The sequence below is a fragment of the Mobula hypostoma genome, chromosome 7 (assembly GCF_963921235.1).
Source record: "Mobula hypostoma chromosome 7, sMobHyp1.1, whole genome shotgun sequence".
In the NCBI taxonomy this organism is placed as follows: Eukaryota; Metazoa; Chordata; class Chondrichthyes; order Myliobatiformes; family Myliobatidae; genus Mobula; species Mobula hypostoma.
In genome coordinates, this window is record NC_086103.1 from 35,310,441 (window position 1) to 35,331,822 (window position 21,382).

The 21,382-nt window shown below is 41.0% G+C and overlaps 1 long non-coding RNA gene across 1 annotated transcript in view; it reads right to left on the reverse strand.

Moving 5' to 3' along the window:
• LOC134349233 (uncharacterized) overlaps positions 1-10,433 on the reverse strand; it is a 47,783-nt gene extending 37,350 nt beyond the window's left edge. The window contains exons 1-2 of the long non-coding RNA XR_010018614.1: positions 9,742-10,433; positions 8,054-8,224 (exon numbers count right to left, since the gene is read on the reverse strand). This is a non-coding gene — a long non-coding RNA (uncharacterized LOC134349233). The remainder of the gene's footprint in view (positions 1-8,053; positions 8,225-9,741) is intronic.
• Between the last annotated feature and the right edge of the window lie 10,949 nt (positions 10,434-21,382).

Sequence of the window (21,382 nt, forward strand, 5' to 3'; positions counted from 1 at the left end):
AATTCACACTAGAAGTTCAAGAGCAATAGGCAACTGGAATGCCATCACCACTAAGTCACGCAATGAGTTGGAAAAATAGTCTTTCATCATTTCCGGTGTAAAATAACCTTCATTTCAGGTATTGTGGCAGTTCTAAAAAAAGAGTTTCAACATCCCATTCCCAAGAACAACTCTGGAACATCTGGGCAGCAAAGATGCATACATCAGGATGTTGTTTATTGATTACAGCTCAGCACTTAAGACCCATCATCTCCTTAAAAACTGATCAGTGAATTCCAACACCTGGGCATCAATACTCCCTTGGACAATTGGATCCTGGATTTCCTCACTTGTAGACCCCAGTCAGTTTGGATGAGCAAAATTATCTCCTCCACAATCTCTGTCAGCACAGGAGCATCACAGGGATGTGTACTTAGCCCCCTGCTTACACCTATGACTGTGTGGTTAAGTATAACTCCAACACCATACACAACTTTGCTGACAACACCACTGTTGTGGGCCGTATCAAAGGTGGTGATGAATCAGAATATAGGGGGAAGATTGAAACTTATCTGAGTGGTGTAATAACAACAGCCTCTCACTCAATGTCAATAAGACCAAGGAACTGATTGTAGACTTCAGGAGAAGGAAACCAGAGGTCCATGAGCCAGTAATCATTTGAGGATCAGAGGTGGAGAGGGTCAGTAACTTCAAATTCCTGGGTGTCACTGTCTCAGAGAACCTGTCCTGGACCCGGCATATAAATATAATTGTGAATAAAGCACAACAGCGCCTCTACTTCCTAGGGCGTCTGCAGAGAATCAGCATGGCATCAAAAACCTTGGCAAATTTCTATAGATGTGTGATGGAAAGTGTACTGACTGGCTGCACCATGGCCCGGTCTGCCAACACCAATGCCTTCGAGTGGAAACTCCTACAATAGGTAGTGGATTCAGTGCAGTACATTACTGGTAAAACCCTCCCAACTATTGAACACATCTACATGAAACATTGCCATTGAAAAGCAGCATCCATCATCAAAGATCCTCACCACCCAGGCTATGCTCTTTTCTCACTGCTGCCTCAGGATTCACACCACCGGGTTCAAGAACAGTTACTACCCCTCATCCATCAGGCTCTTGAACAAAAGGAGATAACTACAGTTATTTAAAGACGCTCTTATTTTGTTATTTCATGCTCATTATTTATTGCTATTTATTTATATCTGCATTTGTGGTTCATTGTTTGCAGTTACTGTTCTATAGATTTGCTGAGTATCCCCACAGAAAAAGAATCTCAGGGTCGTATGTGCTGACATGTATGTACTCTGATAAAAAAATTTAGTTCGAACTTAAAATTTAAAAAAATGATAAACTTTTCTATGGCACTCCTCTTCCAGAAATTACATTTTAAGAGTCCGAATGACTACTCTTCACGCATCAGAATGGGAAAGCAGCTCTCAAATTAGTTCGGAAATAAAGGACTGGTACAGTGAAAATGTTTATTCTTCTTTTGTAATCGTGGAATGTGCCTAACCCATTGAAGCTTATTTCAATGGAAAAGATTGCTCCCTCACCAGAAAATAAAAGCTTTGCTCAAGTGTTACCAGTAATTTCACAGAAATAATCAGTACCATCAAACCAATCTGTTTGCTGTGTTCCCATAGGTTATTTTTATTTTGATAGAAACATAGAAAATAGGAGCAGGAGTAAGTCATTCTTCCCCTTTGGTCTAGTTTAATCATTCAAATGCAGTACCTAGTCCTAGCTCTCTCTACCTTCCTCAAACCCCTCTATCCCCTAGAACATCGTTTAACTCCATGTGCATATTTAATGATTTGACTTCACTTGCTTTCTGTGTTCAGAATTCTGTAGGTTCACCTCTCTCCAGAAGAAGGGGGTTCAACAAATCTCCAAAGGAATTAAAAAAGGTGCTTGGTGCTATAACGAGTCTGAAAAAGCACTAGTAAATTCTAACAAGTAGGTAGTCACGTGACATTTGCAAAGAACTGTGTAATTTAAGATTAGAGATATTTTCCCTATACATTAGATAAACATATCTCCTCCAAAAGCCTGCCCTTACCACACTTTATAGTGACAGAAGACTTCCCTTTGTCAAACAAATGCACCTGTTTTAGACCATAAGACCATAAGATATAGGATCAGAATTAGGCCATTTGGCCCATCGAGTCTGCTCTGCCATTTATTTATGGCTAATCCAATTTTCCTGTCAGCCCCAGTCTCCTCCCTTCTCCCCATATCCCTTCATGCCCTGACCAATCAAGAATCTACCAACCTCTGCCATATAGACTTGGACTCCACAGCTGCCTGTGGCAAATAATTCCACAGATTCACCACTCTCTGGCTAAATAATTTCCTCCTCATCTCCACTCTAAAAGGACGCCCCACTATTCTGAGGCTGTATCCTCTGTCCAAGTTCTTCTGCAGCCTCTCTACTTCCTCAGAGCTACCTGTCCCTGCACCTATCTTCATATCGCCTGCAAATTTTTCAACAAAACCATCAATTCATTCATCCAAACCATTAACATACATATAATGTAAAGAGAATCAGTCCAAACACGGACCTCTGTGGAACACCACTAGTCACTGGCAGCCAGTCAAAAAAGGCGGAGACGGAGGAATTGCGAGAAGGGGGTGGCATTTTTGCAAGAGACAGGGTGAGAAGAGGAATAGTCCAGATAGCTGTGAGAGTCAGTAGGCTTATAGTAGACATCAGTAGATAAGCTGTCTCCAGAGACAGAGACAGAAAGATCTAGAAAGGGGAGGGAGGTGTCGGAAATGAACCAGGTAAACTTGAGGGCAGGGTGAAAGTTGGAGGCAAAGTTAGTGAAATCAATCTCTTACTAGCTCTTCCTTCAGTTAGTCCCGACGAAGGGTCCCGGCCCGACACGTCGACTGTACCTCTTCCTAGAGATGCTGCCTGGCCTGCTGCGTTCACCAGCAATTTTGATGTGTGTTGCTTGAATTTCCAGCATCTGCAGAATTCCTCGTGTTTGCGTTTTATTCCCACTCTTTGCCTACTGCCAATCAGCCACTGTTTTATCCATGCTAGTATCTTCCCTGTAATACTATGGCCTCATAGCTTGTTATGCAGCCTCATGTCTGCCACCTTGTCAAAATCCAAGTACACAACATCAACTGATTCTCCTTTGTCTATCCTGCTTGTTCGTCCACCATTTCCTTGTCCTCCATTACTGCCTCTCCAGCATTGTTTGCAAGCGGTCCAATATCCACTCTCGCCTCTCTTTTACACTTTTATATCCGAATAAACTTTTGGTGTCGTCTTTAATATTATTGGCTAGCTTATTTTCGTATTCCATCTTTACCTTAATGACCTTTCTAGTTGCCTTCTGTTGGTCTTTAAAAGCTTCCCAATCCTCTAATTTCCCACTAATCTTTGCTCTATTATATGCCCTCTCTTTGGCTTTTTTGTTGGCTTTGACTTCCCTTTTTGCCATGGTTGTGTCATCTTGCTATTAGAATACTCCTTCCTCTTTACTCCACTGTAATACTGATACGTCTGACTTTAGCTTCTCCTTCTCAAATTTCAGAGTGAATTTGATCATGTTGTGATCACTTTCTCCTTAGGGTTCTTTTACCTTAAGCTCTCTAATCAATTCTGGTTCATTGCACAATACTAGTGGGCTGAACCATGAGCTGCTCTAAAAAGCCATCTCAAAGACATTCTACAAATTCCCCCTCTTGGACTCCAGCACCAATCTGATTTTCCCAATCTACCCGCATATTGAAATTGAAAGAGAATTACTTCTCCATTTCCCTGGCAGAGGATTCATGTGGATTTTATGGGACCATTCATGGCAGTATTTTCTTGGTAGTAATAGCTGCAGCTATAAAGTAGCCAGATGTGTTCCCTATAGCATCCACTACAGACTCAAGCACTATTGATGAATTGACAAGTCTCTTCGCAATGACTGGTGTTTCATAATCCTTAGTCAGTGACAATGACCACAGTTTGTTGCAGTCACTAGCAGCCAACCTGAAATAGCACTGTTTATTTCTACTCATTGCCTTCTGCCAGTTTCAGTCATTCCTGAAAATGAATGGAGTAAGACATATTACATCTGCAGCAGAACCATGTCTGTAGAAACAAATGGCTATGCCAAGAGTTTCGCATCTTCTATATTTTTAAATGCAATAGAACCTGCAGAACATGGTTCTTCTTTTATTTAAGCTTCTTTCAAGTCTTCAACTTTTTAAATAATTGAACAACACCTGCATAATATAGAATATGATTATTAGTTTCAAAGTAAATATGCAGAATGACAGTTCTGGTCAACGGGTTGAGATTCTAAATTCGAGAAAGGCCAATTTTGATGGTATCAGAAATGATCTGGCAAGTGTGGATTGGGGCAGGCTGCCTTCTGGCAAAGGTGTATTTGGTAAGAGGGAGGCCTTCAAAAGTGAAATCTTGAGAGTACAAAGCTTGTATGTGTCTGTCAGAATAAAATACAATGATAACAACTGTTGGGAGCCTTGGTTTTCAAGAAATACTGAGGCCCTGTTTAAGGAATAATGGAAGTGCATAGCAAGTATAGGCAGGTGGGAACAAATGAGATGCTTATGGAGTATAAGAAATGCAAGAGAACACTAAAGAAAGAATTCAGGAGGTAAAAGGAGGCATGAGATTGCCCTAGTGGACAAGCTAATGGATAATCCTAAGGGACTCTACAGATATGTAAAGAGCAAAAGGATTGCAAGGGATAGAATTGGTCCTCTGAAAGATCAAAATGGTAATTCATGTGTGGAGCCAAAAGAGATAGGGGAGACCTTAATTAATGTTTTTGCATCTGTATTTACTCAGAAGACAGACACTGACTCTATAGAAGTGAGGCAAAGTTGCATCAATTTCATGGACCGTATACAGATTACAGAGGAGGAGGTAATTGCTGTCCTGAGGCAAATCAGGGTGGATAAATCCACAGGGCCTGACAAGGTGTTTCCTTGGACCCTGCGGGAGGTAAGTGCAGAGATCGCCGGGGCCCTAGCAGAGATATTTAAAACATCCTTAGTGACAGGAGAGGTACCAGAGAATTGGAGGATAGCCAATGTTGTACTATTATTTAAGAAAGGCTCTAAACATAAACTGATATCAGTTGTGTGAAAGTTATTGGAAGATATTCTAAGGGACCAGATATATACAGTAAGTATTTGGATAGACTGATTAAGGATGATTAGCATGGTAAGTTATGTCTAACCAATCTGATAGAGTTTTTTGAGGAAGTTAGCAGGAAAGTGGGTGAAAGCCAGACAATGGATGTGTCTACATGGACTTCAGCAAAGGCACCTGACAAGGTTCCGCATGGGAAGTTGGTCAAGAAGGTTCAGTTGCTCGGCATTCAAGATGAGGTAGTAAATTGGATTAGACATTGGCTTTGTGGGAGAGGCCATAGAGTGGTAGTAGATGGTTGCCTCTCTGACTGGAGGCCTGTGACTAGTGGAGTGCTGCAGGGATCGATGCTGGGTCCATTGTTGTCTGTCACCTATATCAGTGATCTGGATGACAATGTGGCTAACTGGAATCAGCAAATTTGCAAATGACAGCAAGATTGGGATTGTAGTGGACAGTGAGGAAGGCTGTCATGGCTTGCAGAGGGAGCTGGTTCAGCTGGAAAAATGGGCTGAGAAATGGCAGATGGAACTTAATGCAGGCAAGTGTGAGGTGTTGCACTTTGGTAGGATCAACCAGGGTAGGTCTTACACAGTGAACGTTTGGGCACTGAGAAGTGTGTTAGAATAAAGGGATCTGGGAATACAGGTCCATAATTAATGGAAAGTGGTGTCACAGGTAAATAGAGTTGTAAAGAAAGCTTTTGGCCCATTGACCTTCATAAATCAAAATACTGAATACAGGGGATGGAATGTTATGTTGAAGTTGTATAAGGCGTTGGTGAGGCCTAATTTGGAGTATTGTGTGCAGTTTTGGTCACCTACTTATAGGAAAGAAGTAAGTAAGGTTGAAAATTTACAAGGTAGTTAGTTGCTGGGTCTGGATGACCTGAGTTATAAGGAGAGATTGTATAGTTTAGTACTTTATTTCTTAGGACGTAGAAGATTGAGAGGAGATTTGATAGAGGTATACAAAATTATGAGGGGTATAGATATGGTAATTGCAAGCAGGTTTTTTTCCACTGAGGTTGTGTGGGACTTCAACTAGACGTCATGGGTTAAGAGTGAAAGCTGAAAAGTTTAAAGGAAACACGAGGGGAAATTTCTTCACTTGGAGGGTCATGAGAGTGTGGAACAAGCTGCTGGAACATGTGGTGCATGCAAACTCAATTTCAGCATTTAAGCAAAGTTTGTATTGGTGCACGGATGGTGGGGTATGTAGGGCTATGGTCCCGATGCAGGTTGATGGGAGTAGGCAGTTTAAATGGTTTCAACATGGACTAGATGGGCTGAAGGGCCTGCTTCTGCGTTGTACTTTCCCATGACTCTATTATAATGGAAATATATATGTAATATATGTAAGGTCAGATTTTTTCAAATGTTCTATCAAAGTTTGGGAATAATATAAATGACACAACATGCAAATTAGCTGCTGCCTCATTCCTTTCTTCTCTTCTTATCAAAAAGTTACATTTTATTCTGCATTCTATTGTTTTCCTTGTATTACATCAAGGTTTTCTCAGGTTTCGTTTTTTAAGTTTTATTACAATATGAGTAGCATTCCCACCAATTAGGACAAAATATATACTTTTGTCCTTTTTATGGTAGTGGACTCAGTCCTTATCCCAAATACTATGAAGGCTATTGTCTTTCCAAGTTGGTGCACTATTGAAGGCTCTCACCATACCCATAGGATGAAGACTATGAAATGAGGAAGCCCATTATCTCTTGCTCTGTATGCATTATTAACAATAGTAAAAATATATATAATATACAGTAGTCTAGAGCTGTACTGCAATTACGCTGAGGTACTTTAATTATGCAGATATTGCTTTGGATAGTGATAAAGTAAGTTAAAGGTTGAGTATTTCTGAAATGTACCTTGATCTATATGTTCTCAGCCCATCTAGAAAGGAGACATTGCTGAATATATTTCTGAGGAATGTGGTGGATAAGGTGAATCAAGTGTCAGTGAAATAATGCATGGGGAACACAATATTACAAGGGTTGGATCAGTGATGGAGAAGCACAATGAGCAATTTGAAGAAGGACTTCTAAATTGGAAGAGGCCTAAACTCATTGGAATGAAAAAGAATCCAAGATTGGAAACTAACAAAACAAAGTTGAAATCTAAGCACTGCATGTCTCCTGGACAGACCAAAGAGTGGTCCATATGGTCCATAGTGTGCTATGCCCAGTAAATACATTCTAAAATTACAAACTTTAATATAAAAGGAAAATAACAATGAATGACATCAGATGTGTTAAGTAAACGCATAAATGAAGTACATCTTCATGAGTCAAGTACAGAGCCTTTCTCCTAAATTGAATATAAAAGATTAAGTCATACGGTCAAACCCAAGGCAGATCAGTCATGCCAGGGGGAGAAAGTTCTTCTCTGCAGAAGGAGAACAGAAGAGGAAATGAGTGAAATTGGGGTTAACTTCAGTTTTATATTACTTATAGTCCACTTTCCTGCATGCTTATCAACATGTTCCAGTGATGAGTTGAGCTGTGTTGATAAAGAAGTAGAACATAGGACAAACCCATGGTGTTGTACTGAATTAATTAAACCAATAACTCCTTTCTTTTTCAATCTTTTTATTAAGTTTCAAATTAATAAACCTAACAATAATAATAATGATACAAAGAGGTCGGGATTACATTAATAACGGTTCACATGTACAAGAACAGATTCCAACAAATGTAGTTTAGCCTCCCAATCTCTTAGGAACTAACCGTGAAAAAGATATTTTATAAAGAGAGAAAAAACACCCTAAACTAAAAAAAAACTAAACTAAATAAAACAAAAACAAACAAAGATTGGGCTGCCATATTTCATCGGCTAGAATTATTATTTGTCATTAACTCTGCTCCTCTATACATGAAAAAAAATACTACAAAGGATTCAGAAAGGGTCAACTTACATCATGTGAAAATATTGAATAAATGGCCTCCAAGTTTCTTCGAATTTAACCGAAGGATCTCATATGTCCAAGGATAAGTTAGTTCGCTTTTACTGCCATATAAATCCTGTTTGTGATCGATGTAATTCTGAGGTAGCTTCCTTGCCACATATGTTCTGGTCTTGTCCTCTTCTAGAAAAATATTGGAAAGATATTTTTGATATTATTTCAGTTGTTCTGTGTATTGATTTACAACCTCATCCTATTACTGCAATTTTTGGACTACTAGTGATAGACTCCAGTCATTTATCCTCATCAGCTTGTCGTCTAACTGCATTTGTTACATTAATAGCCAGAAGATCCATTTTACTTAAATGGAAAGATTCCAATCCCCCTACTACATTTCAATGGTTTTCCCAAACGATAGCATGTTTAAACTTGGAAAAAATTAGGAGCGGTACTAAACCAATAACTCCTAACTGGTCTAATCCTTTTTCCTCAGTTGACCATTTCTCTCTCTTTTCTGCATATTCCTGCACTTATCTAAGAGTTTTTTTTATTTTCCACCTCAGGTAGTGCATTCCAGGCTCCCAACAATCTGTCTAAAAAAATCTTGTCTTTCATATCTCCTTTGTATTTTCTCCCTCTCACCTTAAATACGTGCTTTCTATTGCTAGATATTTCAATCTTGGGAAAACTTGGCTAACTTTATAAACTTCTATCAAATCTTGTCTCAGCCTCTGTGGCTCTAGAGGAAACAACTCTATCTTGTCCAAACCCTCCTCCAATGCAGGCAAAATCCTAGTAAAATTTCCTCTGCACCCTCTCCAATGCCCCACATCCTTCCTATAATGAGCCGACCAGAACTGAATATAATACTCAAAATAGGGCCTAAACAGAGTTTTATAAAGGTGTACAACTTCCTGTCTCTTGAACTCAGTGCTTCAACTAATGAAGGCAAGCATGCCGTACTCCTTCTTCACCAGCCTATCAACCTGTACAGACACTTTTGGAGAACCTTGTGCCTGGATCTCTGTTTATCAACACTGCTAAGGCTCCTGCCATTAACCATGTACACTCCCTTTATGGTGAACCTCCCAAAGTGTGAAACTTCACACTTGTCCAGATTAAAGTCTATCTGCCTCTTTGCAACCAACAATGCCATAAATCTTTGTGTAGAATGCAGAGCTACTCGGCCACCTTAAAATATTTTCATTCAAATCATAGAGGGATGCAGATCCCTGTCAAACAGCACTAGTCATAGACTTCCAGCCAGAATAAGACTCATCCACCACTCCCATCTGCCTTCCATAGATAAGCCAATTTTGGATCCAATCAGCCAAGTCACCATAGACCTCATACATTCTAATTTTCTGGATAAGCCTACCCTGCAGGTCTTTGTTGAATGCCTTACCAAACTTCATGTATATAACATGCACTGCTGTATTTTCATTAATCACCAGATTATTCAGTTACGACCAGCCCAAAACAAATCCATGATGACTGTACCTAATTACGATTCTGAGGACACACAGTCCCCTTTTATTGTCAGTTAGTAATGCATGCATTAAGAAACGATAAAAATGTTTTTCCAGAATGATATCACGAAAAACACATGACAAACTGACTTAAAAACTAACAAAAACCACATAATTATAACATATAGTTACAACAGTGCAAAGCAATACCGTAATTTGATAAGAACAGACCATGGCACAGTAAAAGTCTCAGAGTCTCTCAGAAGTCCCATCATCTCACGCAGACGGTAAACCTCCAGCACCGCCAACTTGCCGATGCAGCATCCCGGAAACATCCGACCACAGTCCGACTGAAAAACTCTGAGCCTCCGACCACCTATTCCACACCGAGCACCGAGCGCCATCTCTGCCGAGCGTTTCGACCCCGGCCCCGGCGACAGGTGATACGCAAAGCCGAGGATTTGGGGCCTTCGTCTCCCGAGATTCTCGATCGCACAGTAGCAGCAGCAGCAAAGCATGCATTTCAGAAATTTCTCCAGATGTTCCTCTGTGCTTCACGGCTGTCCCCATCAAATCCGGATTGTGTACGGCACCCCTAGTTACACATATCGATATTCATTCGGAACGGCCGCGCGTGCTGCGTCACGCTGCCATCTTCTCCTCCCACCATACTAATAATTAGGTATATTAAGTAATTAAACCATACTCCTTCAAGTGCTCATCAATCCTAACTCTAAGAATCTTCTCTATTTGTTTCCCTACCGGTGACACGAGGTTCATGGTTCTATCATTTCAGGGATTATTCCTATTTCTTTTTTTGAACAAAGGAACAACATTATCTAACCACTGGTCCTTTGGCACCACATCTGTGGCTAGCTGGGAAACAAAGATCTTGATCAAAGTCCCAGCAATCTCATCTCTTAATTTTCTCAATAACCTTGGATATTTCTGATCAGGCCCTGTAGACTTCTCCATTTTAATGTTTGTCAAGAGTCCCAACATTCCCTCTTTCCTAATTTTGAAATTCCCTAACAGCTGAGGATGCTCCACTCTGATCCAAGTGCAGGAACTTTATGACGATTCTTTCAGTCCTGTAAGTATTTGAATGACATTTGTAGCATAAGCACGTTTGTATAGCTCCGCTCTTAGTTAGCTATTACTGTCAGACACAAGAATTAATTATATATTATTTCCAAACTGCCTCGAGCAAGGTAAGGCTAATGTGACCTGGACAAGAATCTACTCCAACACGCTAAGCAACATTTTTTTTTAAATCAGATAGAAACCACATTCCTCTGACTAATCAGAAGTTATTACAGAATTATATATGATATATATTGCAATGCAACTCCACCCCTCAAAAATATTGCCTTTAGCAGAACTCATGACTTAGGAAGGAATGGCTTCTTGAAATTCAAATCTATTCCCCATTTGTATGAAAAATGTGTATTTTATAAAAGAAACATATTGGTACAAAAACTATGCAGAAACTGTCCTTCTATTCCATTCACACTTTCAACCTACAACCCAAATATTCTACAAGCACTTCCCAGTTTACAAAGGTCAAACATATGTACAGTCTGTATATACAAATGGATTTGCCAACTGCTGGAGTGGCAAAAGAACTTGGATCTTGGACATATTTTTTGTGAACTGAATGAGTTACACAACAGTGTATGCTTTACAGTTTATTTTTCATTGGGAATAGTTAGTAAAAGCAGTTCTCAGCTCACTGATTGTTGCCAAGTATGCAACGCAGGCTGGAAAAGTGCACCCTGTTGAGGCGCAGAGCTTCTACCGGATGCTAACAGCTGGATCTTGTCATTTTGTTTTGCATCTGCTCACTCCAGATCTGCTTAATTACGTCAGTATGCTCTGATAGAAAAACAGTCATTTCCACCACTAATTCCAAGACATGTGGTCCATAGGAAAATTTGGCACATTCTCCATTAGGAAATTTCTAGGGGATTTGTGCTATTATACTAGTATGTAGCCAAGTTTACAGAACAACTTCCCAAGGAAAAAAAATCACAAAAGCAATTTCAACCATTGCACAGGAAACGTTAGGTTTATTGAGACTTTTGTGATAAACCAGCTTCCCTTACCAAACTTAAATGAATAATTATCACCCTGTACCTCTTTGAAACTTTTGGTGAGATCAAGATTACTAAATGGGAGTTAGACATCACTGCATAATGGCAATGGTGGGGTTAGTGTATCAGGTGTGATCATATAAATCATTATTTAAATTAAGAAGGGTATGTGACATGCCATCAAGAATGTAACTCTGAGATTGAATTTTGATAGAGATGGAAACACATGCAAACTGCAAAATAAAAAAAAAATTGGACATTTCTTGGTGAAGCACTGGCAGTTACTAGTCCCAAGTCTTAACTGTGTGGCATTTTGATGGATATATCTGTACATTAATCCCATGGGTCATAAATATAATCAATGGTAATACCTTGCACCTGATACCATTCATCTTAACATACACTATCTTGTTAGAGTTCCCCATAATGAAAAAAAGATAGTATTAATCAGTAAAGCAGATTAGCTCTGTAAATATTTGATTTATTCATCTTTCCGACATCATTTTAATATTTTAATTTTTTTCTGGATATGAATGGCGTTTCAATACACATATAAACAAGTGAAATAGTAGCAGGGGTAGGTTATCTGGCCTTTTGAGCATGTTCCACTGTTGATCTATGGCTGATCTTTGATCTCAGTATCGCACTTGCTTGATCTGGAGATATTCATACAGCCAGACCCATAAGCAGAACACAACACATTGCACCTGCGGAAAGCCAGTTTGAAATGCGGGTCAAAGGTCAAATTCCGATTGACATCATTGCAAACAAAGTTGGCATCATGGCACAGATTTTACAAGTCAAGCAGTCACGGGTTTATATACACAAATGCTGGAGGAAGTTAGCAGATCTGTGCTTTTTTATTTGTGGTCCAACTAAATGGAATGAATCCTGATACCTTTCACTACTCTCATGTTCTGATCTCCAGCCATGCAGCTTTTAATTAAAAGGATAAGTTCAGGGTTTGAGACCAACTTTCTGATACTTGGAAAATATCATATTTGTTAGCTTGATGTGTCCTCAGAACCTTTGTGTCAAGAAGTTCGTAAATACTATAGAAAGAAAATCAATATCATTAATTCACTCTTCTTTATTGTGTATTTTTCCTCATGATATTATTCAAATATGGTGAATGTAAGTTATTTAACCAAACAGAATTCAAGTTTCAAAACTGATATATGAGAACAAACCGCACTAATAGCTTTCCCTGGCATACTGAATCAGTACACTCTCGCTCATTCACATGGTGAGCTGTTCACCTTCTTCAAAACTAATCCCTGTCAAAGAATCTTAAATTCAAATGTTGTCATTCTAGTTGGTAATTGCTTTCTGATTACAACTCCTAGTAACCATAAGGGAGCAGTGTTGTGAGCAATATGTTATTATAAGCAGTTTCAAAACTAAAGCAAAAATGGCTCAGGCAATAAAGAACATTAAATTCTAGATTTTAGTGTCTCAGAATTCAATTTAAATTCAAAGAAGAATTTTGGTTTCATCAGCAATAGTTTACCTGTAGATGAAAAATGTTCCTTAGAAATTGGATCAGATAGCACTTATTTTACAGTCATATCGTTTTGCGGCATAGAAACTGCCCCTTGGCTCAACTTGACCATGCTGACCAAGATGCTTTGTTGAGTTAGTTCCCATTGGCCCATATTCCTCTAAACCAGTAACCTGTTCAAATGTATTTTAAATGTTGTAATATTATTTTTTTTATTTTACTGAGCTGATGTGCAATATGCCCTTACAGCCCCTCGAGCTGCGCAGTCCAGCAATCCCACGATTTAGTCCTCACCTAATCACAGGACAACTTACAATGACCTACCAACCAATATGTCTTTGGACTGTGGGAGAAGACCCACGTGGTCATGAGGAGAACGCACAAACTCCTCCTTGAACCCAGGTCACTAATACTGTAAAGTGTTGTGCTAACCACTACACTACCATGCTGCCTCTGGTTATACCTGGGTCTACCACTTCCTCTGGGAATTTTTCACATCACTTGTACAAGAAACATGCCTCTCAGTGTCAGGTCTGCAAAGGCAACTGCCTCCCAGTGTCCATCCAGCTAACAGAAGTCACTTGAAACTTGTTTCCAACTCGTAACCCATGGGCTTTTTAAAACCAGCTGTCATCCACAGCCCTTGTTTGTTCATTGAAAAAGCCAGACTTAACCAGTTGCTCCTGGCCTTCAGCTGCTACTTAGTATCTGTTCTCTCATGTTTTGATGCCCCTCCTAGCTTGCTGTTAGCAGTTTATTAGTAAGGTTATCACTTGCCACTAGATGGTCTCCACTGTTCCGCTTTTTGGTTTATCCTCCTCTATATTTCCTGACAGGATATGTAAACCAATGATTAACTGAGCAGACTTTGTTTGCCTAAAGGAAGCCATCTGTTGAAATGAGCACACGATCCGTTGGCTATCTGCTCGCCACTCTCAACCAACTCTCCATCTGGATGCAGCTACCCTGCACCAGTCAGTCTCCTGCAGAGCCCGAACTATGCAACAGATCCCCAAGCCAATGTTGCAACTTCCAGTCCCAGTGCATCTTCCACTCTGAGCTGCAGCCACCTCAGTATCTTATAGACCGAACCAAGATCGCCTTCATCATCTCTCTCTTTGCTGGACAAGCTCTGACACGGACAATAAAACTCCACCCGCAACAAATATGAGGATTTCACTGCTGAGGTGCGCCGAGTTTTTGATCATCCGGGAAGTGGAAGTGAGGAAAAGGTTCAGGTGCTTCAGCTGCGTCAAGGCTCACGCTCTGCTGGATTACACCATGGAATTCAGAAACCTCCTGGCGCTGCTGGCCCATTACCATCATGGCCTCTAAGAGCACTTAAAAAATGAGCCTTCGACCCAGGGGATGCCCACCAACCCTGAAAGCCTCATTTCCCTAGCCCACCATGTTGACAAGAGTCTTAAGGAATGACCCTCCAGATCATCAGCCAGAAACCCGTTTCCATTCCCAGAACTATTTCAGGCTGCAGGTCCTTCATCAGCAATGTCTCCAGAAGCCAGGGAGTTAGGGAGAGCCCATAACGCCCCCCCCCCCGCCCCCAAGAGAATGAGCATCAATGGAGAAATATATTGTACGCTTACTGTAGAGTAGATGATCACCCACGGATCAAACGTCCACTGCATCTGGAAAACAGCACCACCCAGCAGAGACGAGGGGTCTTCTGACCAGTAAGCTCCCCCAGACCCTCTGTTCCTGCACCATGCCCTGACTCACTCTTTCTGTCTGCCACCATACTCCCACAGGAATAGCCATTGCCTTCAGCAAAAGAGAAGACAGCACTCTGCTGCCTCACAGACCACATGACTGCGTGATTGACCTCTTACCGGGCACCACCACTCTTCAAGGTCATCTGCTCTCCCCATCCCTTCCAGAGGCCCAAGCCATGAATGACTACATCACCAAAGCACTACAGCACAGCTTCATTCAACTAATCCAGTCTGCAGCTGGCGCAGGATTCTTCTTAGCCAAAAAGAAAGAAGGGAGTCTTCATCCCTGCATTGTCCAAAGTGGACTCAACAAAATTACCATAAAGAATCATTACCCTCTCCTCCTTGATGGCTAGCATGTTCGAACTTTCCGTGGAACTAAATCTTCAGCAAACTGGTTCTACAGAGTGCTTACAATCTGATCCGCATCCATCATAGGGGATGAGTGGAATTTCCAGATCAAGTTTAATTATCATTCAACCATACATGAATACAGACAAACTAATGGCATTCCTCCAGTGCAAAACATACACAGCCCAAAGTATACACAACACATTCAAGATAGCAAGCCAACATACAGTCACGCAAAAAAAAAATATATATAGCCCAAAACCTTGAGTAACAGGTGCTGGAAATTAATGGTGCAGTTCCCACCAGTGATGGTGCAGATGGCATTCATAACCGCCACTCTCCCACTCACCTCTACGAACACTTGGAGGTGCCTTTCAGACTTTCCAACAGTTCAGCCATTTTTCAAGCCTTCAGTATGAGATCCTCCAAGAGAGGTGACATTGGTATATGCTTGTCCACCTCGACAATATCCTCATCTTTTCCAAGGACCCCCAAGATCACATCTGTCATGTCCGTTCAATCCTTCAGCGTCTCCTCAAAAACCAACTATACTGCAAGTTAGAAAAATGCCAGCTCCAAATCTCAGTCACTTCCTTCCTTCCACCTGAGGCATTACCATGGATCCAAAGAAAGTGCACACCGTCATTGACTGGCCCCAACTACACTCCTTCAAACTGCAACAGCACTTCTTGGGCTTCTCCAACTTCTACTACCATTTCATCAGAAACTACAGCCAAATCACTGCTCCTGTCACCCACAGTCAACCTCGTCTGCTGCCACGGACCACATGTTTCAGGAGCTCGAGGCGCTTCACAACTGCTCCCATTGTCCGCCATCCGAATTCCTCCAGACCTTTTGTAGTAGAGGTGGATGCATCTGACATGGGCACCAGGCCATCCTCTCCCAGCAAGGACCTGATGGGATGACACCTCTTCTGCCTTCTTCTCACATAAATTCAACTCCTCACGGTGCCATTATGGAGGAGGAGGCCGGGATGAATGAAATGGGCCTTGGATGAATGGAAACATTGGCTGATGAAAATCACTGAGCCCTTCCTGATCTAGGCAAACTACCAGAACCTCATATCCGTAACAACAGACCCACGTCAGGCTTCCCAGGGCCCCTTCTTTGAGCAATTCAACTTCACCATCTTCGACTGACCCAGCTCGAAGAACACTTAGGTAGATACCCTGTCATGGAGATCGACTTGCATCCACATTTACATTTCCTGACACTTTAGATACCTTTCAAGTTTTTCCCCTTTCAGCTTAAACCTATGGCCTCTAGCTCTAAACTCCCCTACCCAGGAAAAAGATTGTGACCGTCCAACTTGTTTCCACCTCATGGTTTTTAAACCTCTCTAATGTCAAACTTCAGCCTCCTTCACTGCCCCTGGCAGATGAACCAGCCTTCATACTCGTTAACAAATTCATCTCCCAACTGAGCACAAGCGGAGACATTGACTACATGTGATGCTTTCCTACGGAGTTTACAACACAGTCCTCAATGTAGGTAAAGTCTTTTTCCACTTTACAAACATTAACATCAATATACTTCAGCATTAACCAGTCAGATAAACACAGATAACACACAATAATCCCTCACATTCTCCTTGACAGGCCTGTCTCCACTGATGTTGTTATTGCACAGCATAATTTGGAGCTTATTGCCCAAATACTGAAATGGCCTGCATTTTCAATGGATAGCAGCTCACCATGACATATAGAGTGAGGATATAAAATTTAGCTCTGCAGTTGCTTGAAAAAGCGAGGATTTTCACACATCTAAGGGGTGGGTGCTGTCATTTCCTGCCAGGGACTTCCTATGGTGGGGCTGCCAAGACTTTTGATGTCACACACAGGATCTGCACACAAGTACAGTATGTATCTCACTTAACATTGAATGTAGACCATAGAAAATAGAACAGTACAGCACAGTTCAGGCCCCATTAGCCCACGATGTTGTGCTAAGCTTTTAACCTATTCCAAGATCAATTTAAACCCTCCCTCTTACATGGCCCTCAATATTTTCTCTTTCATCCATATGCCTATCTAAAACACCCTGATTCATCTGATTCTACCACCATCCTTGGCAGGGCATCCCACACACTTCCCACCCTTTTGTAAAAATCCTACCTTTGACATCCCTCTATACTTCTCACCAATCAACTTACAATTATGTCCTCTTGTATTAGCCTTTACCATCCTGGAAAAAAAGATGTGGCTGCCCTCTCTATTCATACCTCTTATCATCTTATACACCTCTATCAAGTTACCTCTCATCCTCCTTATACACTTCTATTAAGTCACCTGTCATCCTCCTTCGCTTCAAAGTTTCGCATTCTCTCTAAAACCTCCACATCCTCCTATAATGAGGCGGGTTAGGATCTGTCCTTCTCCCCTGAAGCCTCTTTCTTCTCCAAGACATCTATGTGGTGTTTTGCTGATGTCTGACTTCAATGCTGAAAATGCCATTAAGGGCTGTTGCCTTCCTCGGGGCTGACGCCCGGCAAGTTATCATCACCTGTATTCCTTTGCGTGTGTCCCAATGGCAAACTCACAGGTTCCATCTTTTACACGTTCTGGTATAAACCCTCTTACTAATGTCTGAACAAAAATATCTGAACATCTTTTTCATGAACTTTACACCTTCTAACAATTGACCTTTTTAGATGATGGTGTAAAATGTAATGCTGGTTTAAAGCCCAAATGAGGGGGGAAGTGATTTTTTTTTTAGATGCTAGTCCTCCTAGATTTATTACAAGAATAAGTTTCATGTTCAGAATTTTTCTGGCCCCTGACAAAATTTTGACTTATGTAGAAAGATGAGATGATACTATTAATAAGGTCAAAGTTAGAAGTGCAGTTAGTTAAGCAACATCTTGAACATTACCAAAGTTTGTCAGTAACCAGCAAAACCTCAGTTAATTGTCTTGCTGATTTATAAGTTTTTTAAAGACAAGTTTCTTGCAGTCTTAATTACTTGTGCTTTCCATTGCAGTGTCTTGTCTTTATATAGTATCTCAAATACAGCAACTATCTCAAAGCATTTCAGAAGAAGCATAGCAACAACAGTTGGGATAAAATTTCTTAAAACAAGCATACAAAGTGGATCATTGCATCAGGAATATTGATCTCATAACCTCGCCAATGTGCATATACATAGGTGCAATCATAAGGCAGTACTCAGCACAATTTAAGCTTTTTAAAAATAATTTCATTTCTATTTTTAATTAAATTGTAGTCTCTAGAATCACAAATGCATTATAAACTGAAATTTGTATCTGTACACTCTATCAGTTACAACTTTGACTATTTAAACATGAATTAGCTTAAACATATATAACATGGGGTGGCCCGGTAGCATAGTGGTTAGCACAACGCTTTACAGTCCCTGTGACCTGGGTTCAATTCCCATCACTGCCTGCACTAAGTTTCTCCATTCTCCCTGTGACTGTGTGGGTTTCATCCCACAGTACAAGGATGTACTAGTTGGAAGGATAATTGGACATTGTAAATTGTCCTGTGATTAGGCTAGGGTTAAACCGGGGGATTGCTAGGTGTCATGGATCGAAGGGCCTATTCTATGTTGTATGTTAATAAATGAATAAATAAATAATCCATGATCATAGTACATTGTTCACCATAGAATTATTAAGATTAGCAATAATGTTCTGCAAAACATTGACATATTGGAACCAAAGCATTAGTTTAAATAAACCAAATTCATAAAACGAAGGGAAAAGACACTAATTGGTACCATACAGATCTGCAAAGAAATATCAGCTAACTGCAGTATTCTGGGCTCTGCTTCCTGTGCACTGAATCATGAATCTGACAGCTCGGAAGCTCGTAGTACAGAAACAGTATCATCAGCTTAAATAAGAGCGACTTCGAAGATATGGATGAAAGGTTGCCAAGAATGTGCTTGGAAAGTAACCAAAGGAAAGGTCAGTGGAGCAGCAAAGGGAGGGGACATACTTAAGCAGCCATTTTGTAATGTTCACCAGAAATTAATTAATACCAGACTGCTCAGAGGGAAAGAAGGACAATCTGCAGAAAACAAAGGAGATCAAGGAAAATATTAAATCTTGCATTTCAGTAAACTGGAAAAAGCTGATGTCAGACCAGAGCACTAGGAATTTTTCAGGAAGCAGCAGTGAAGCACCAGGAACCTAATAAAGATTGAGAAAATGTCTTTGAATCCACTGTGAATACTCACAAGAAAATGAACCTCAGGGTGACATGTAGTGACATATACATACTCCAATAATAAATTTACTTTGAACTTTGAAAATGTAGGTAAGCCAGCAAGTACAGTGGCATTGCAGTTAGCGTGACGCTATGACAGTTTGGGGCATCCTGGAGTTCAGAGTTCAACTGTGGTGCCATCCATAAGGAGTTTGTATGTTCTTCCCGTGAACTGAGTGGATTTCCTCTGGGTGCTCCAGTTTACACCCAGAGTCCAAAGAGGTTAGCAGGTTAAATGGTCATTGTAAATTGTCCTGCGATCAGGCCAGTGGGTTTGCTGGGCAGTGCAACTCACTGGGACAGAAATAAATAAATTCACAACAGGCTGTAAGTAGCACAAGAGGTCATTCATTGGTGAGGTTGCACAAAATTTAAAAAGCAGTCAGGGCCTTTTGAATTTTTTGATGGGCTGCGATCACCACAATCATCTAGGCACTTGGTAAGAGCGAATAAAAAGAATTGAGGTGTAAGAGGAATGGCCAGTGTTAGAGTGGTCATCTTTTGGCTCAACAGTCAGAGGCGAGAAAAGGCACAGGTTAGAATTTAAGCTTGGGAAGTTAGAGGTATAACAAGTATAAGCAAAATGGTATTTCAGGCAGTGGAATGCTCTTCCTGTGAGATGTGGGATTTTAGGGTACCTAACAGTCTCGCTGATGACTACATCTTCAGGAAGAGCATCCAATTGCAACTCCTGACTGACAAGGTCAAGGAAATAGAGCCGGAGATGGACGAATTCAGGACCATCTGAGAAGCAGAAAAACTCACAGGTAAGACTTTTACTAAGGTGGTCACTCCCAGAGTACAGGCTGCCAGATAGTTGATGAGTGACCACAAGAAGTGAGGGGAGTAATCAGTCAGTGCAAGGTTCCCCGGAGTCCAATCCTCTGAGCAAGAAGTATACTCTTTGAATACTGCTGGGAGGATAACCTACCAGGACACAGCAACAACAGCAGCTAAGTCAGTGGCATTGTGACTGCCTCTGAGGCTCAGTAGGAAGAGTAAAGTCAGGCAGAGCGATAGTAATAGGAGACTCAATAGTTAGGGAGATGGACAGCAGATTCTGTGGCCGCAAAAGAGAAGCCAGGATGGTGTATTGCCTCCCAAGTGCCAGGGTTCAGGGTGCCACAGAGTGGTGGCAGAAGGTTCTCGAAAGTGAAGGTGAACAGCCAGATGTCGTAGAGCACATTGGCACCAATGATACAGATTGAAAGGGGGAAGTGGTCCTCTGCAGTTACTATGGAGAGTTAGGGCTGAAGAGTAGGACCCTGAAGATAGATTATTCCAGTATCACAGGCCAGCAAGAGGGATGATAGTTATAGATGAATGAATGGTTGAGTAAGTGGTGCAGGGGGCATTGTTTCAGATTTCTGGATCATTAGGATCTCTACTGTTGAAGATTTGACCTGTATAAAAAAATGGGTTGTACCCTGAACCAGTGAGGGACTAATATTCTTGCAGGAAAGTTTGCAAAGGCTGTTGGGGAGGGTTTAAACTAATTTGGCAGGGGGATGGGAACTGGACTGATAGAACTGAAGATGGGACAATTGGTATAAAGGTCATTGCAGTGTATCGTGAGACTGTGAGGATGGACAGGCAGATAATAGGGCAAAATTGCAGTCAGTGGGATGAGTTGAAGTGTAACGTAGGGACAAAATTCAGAAAGGTGATGAATACAGGACTGAAGGTATTATATTTGAATGCACTCAGTATGTGGAATAAGGTAGATGAACTTGGAGCACAGTTAGAGATTGGCAGGTATGACATTATGAGCATCATTGAGTCATGGCTGAAAGAAAGTCATAGTTGGGAGTTTATCATCCAGGGATGCACATTGTATTGGAAGATCAGGCAGGTGGGCAAAGGGGGCTGGGGTGGTTCTGTTTGTAAAGAAAAAATAAACCAAATCCTTAGAAAGTAGTGACATAGGATCCAGAGATGTAAAATCCT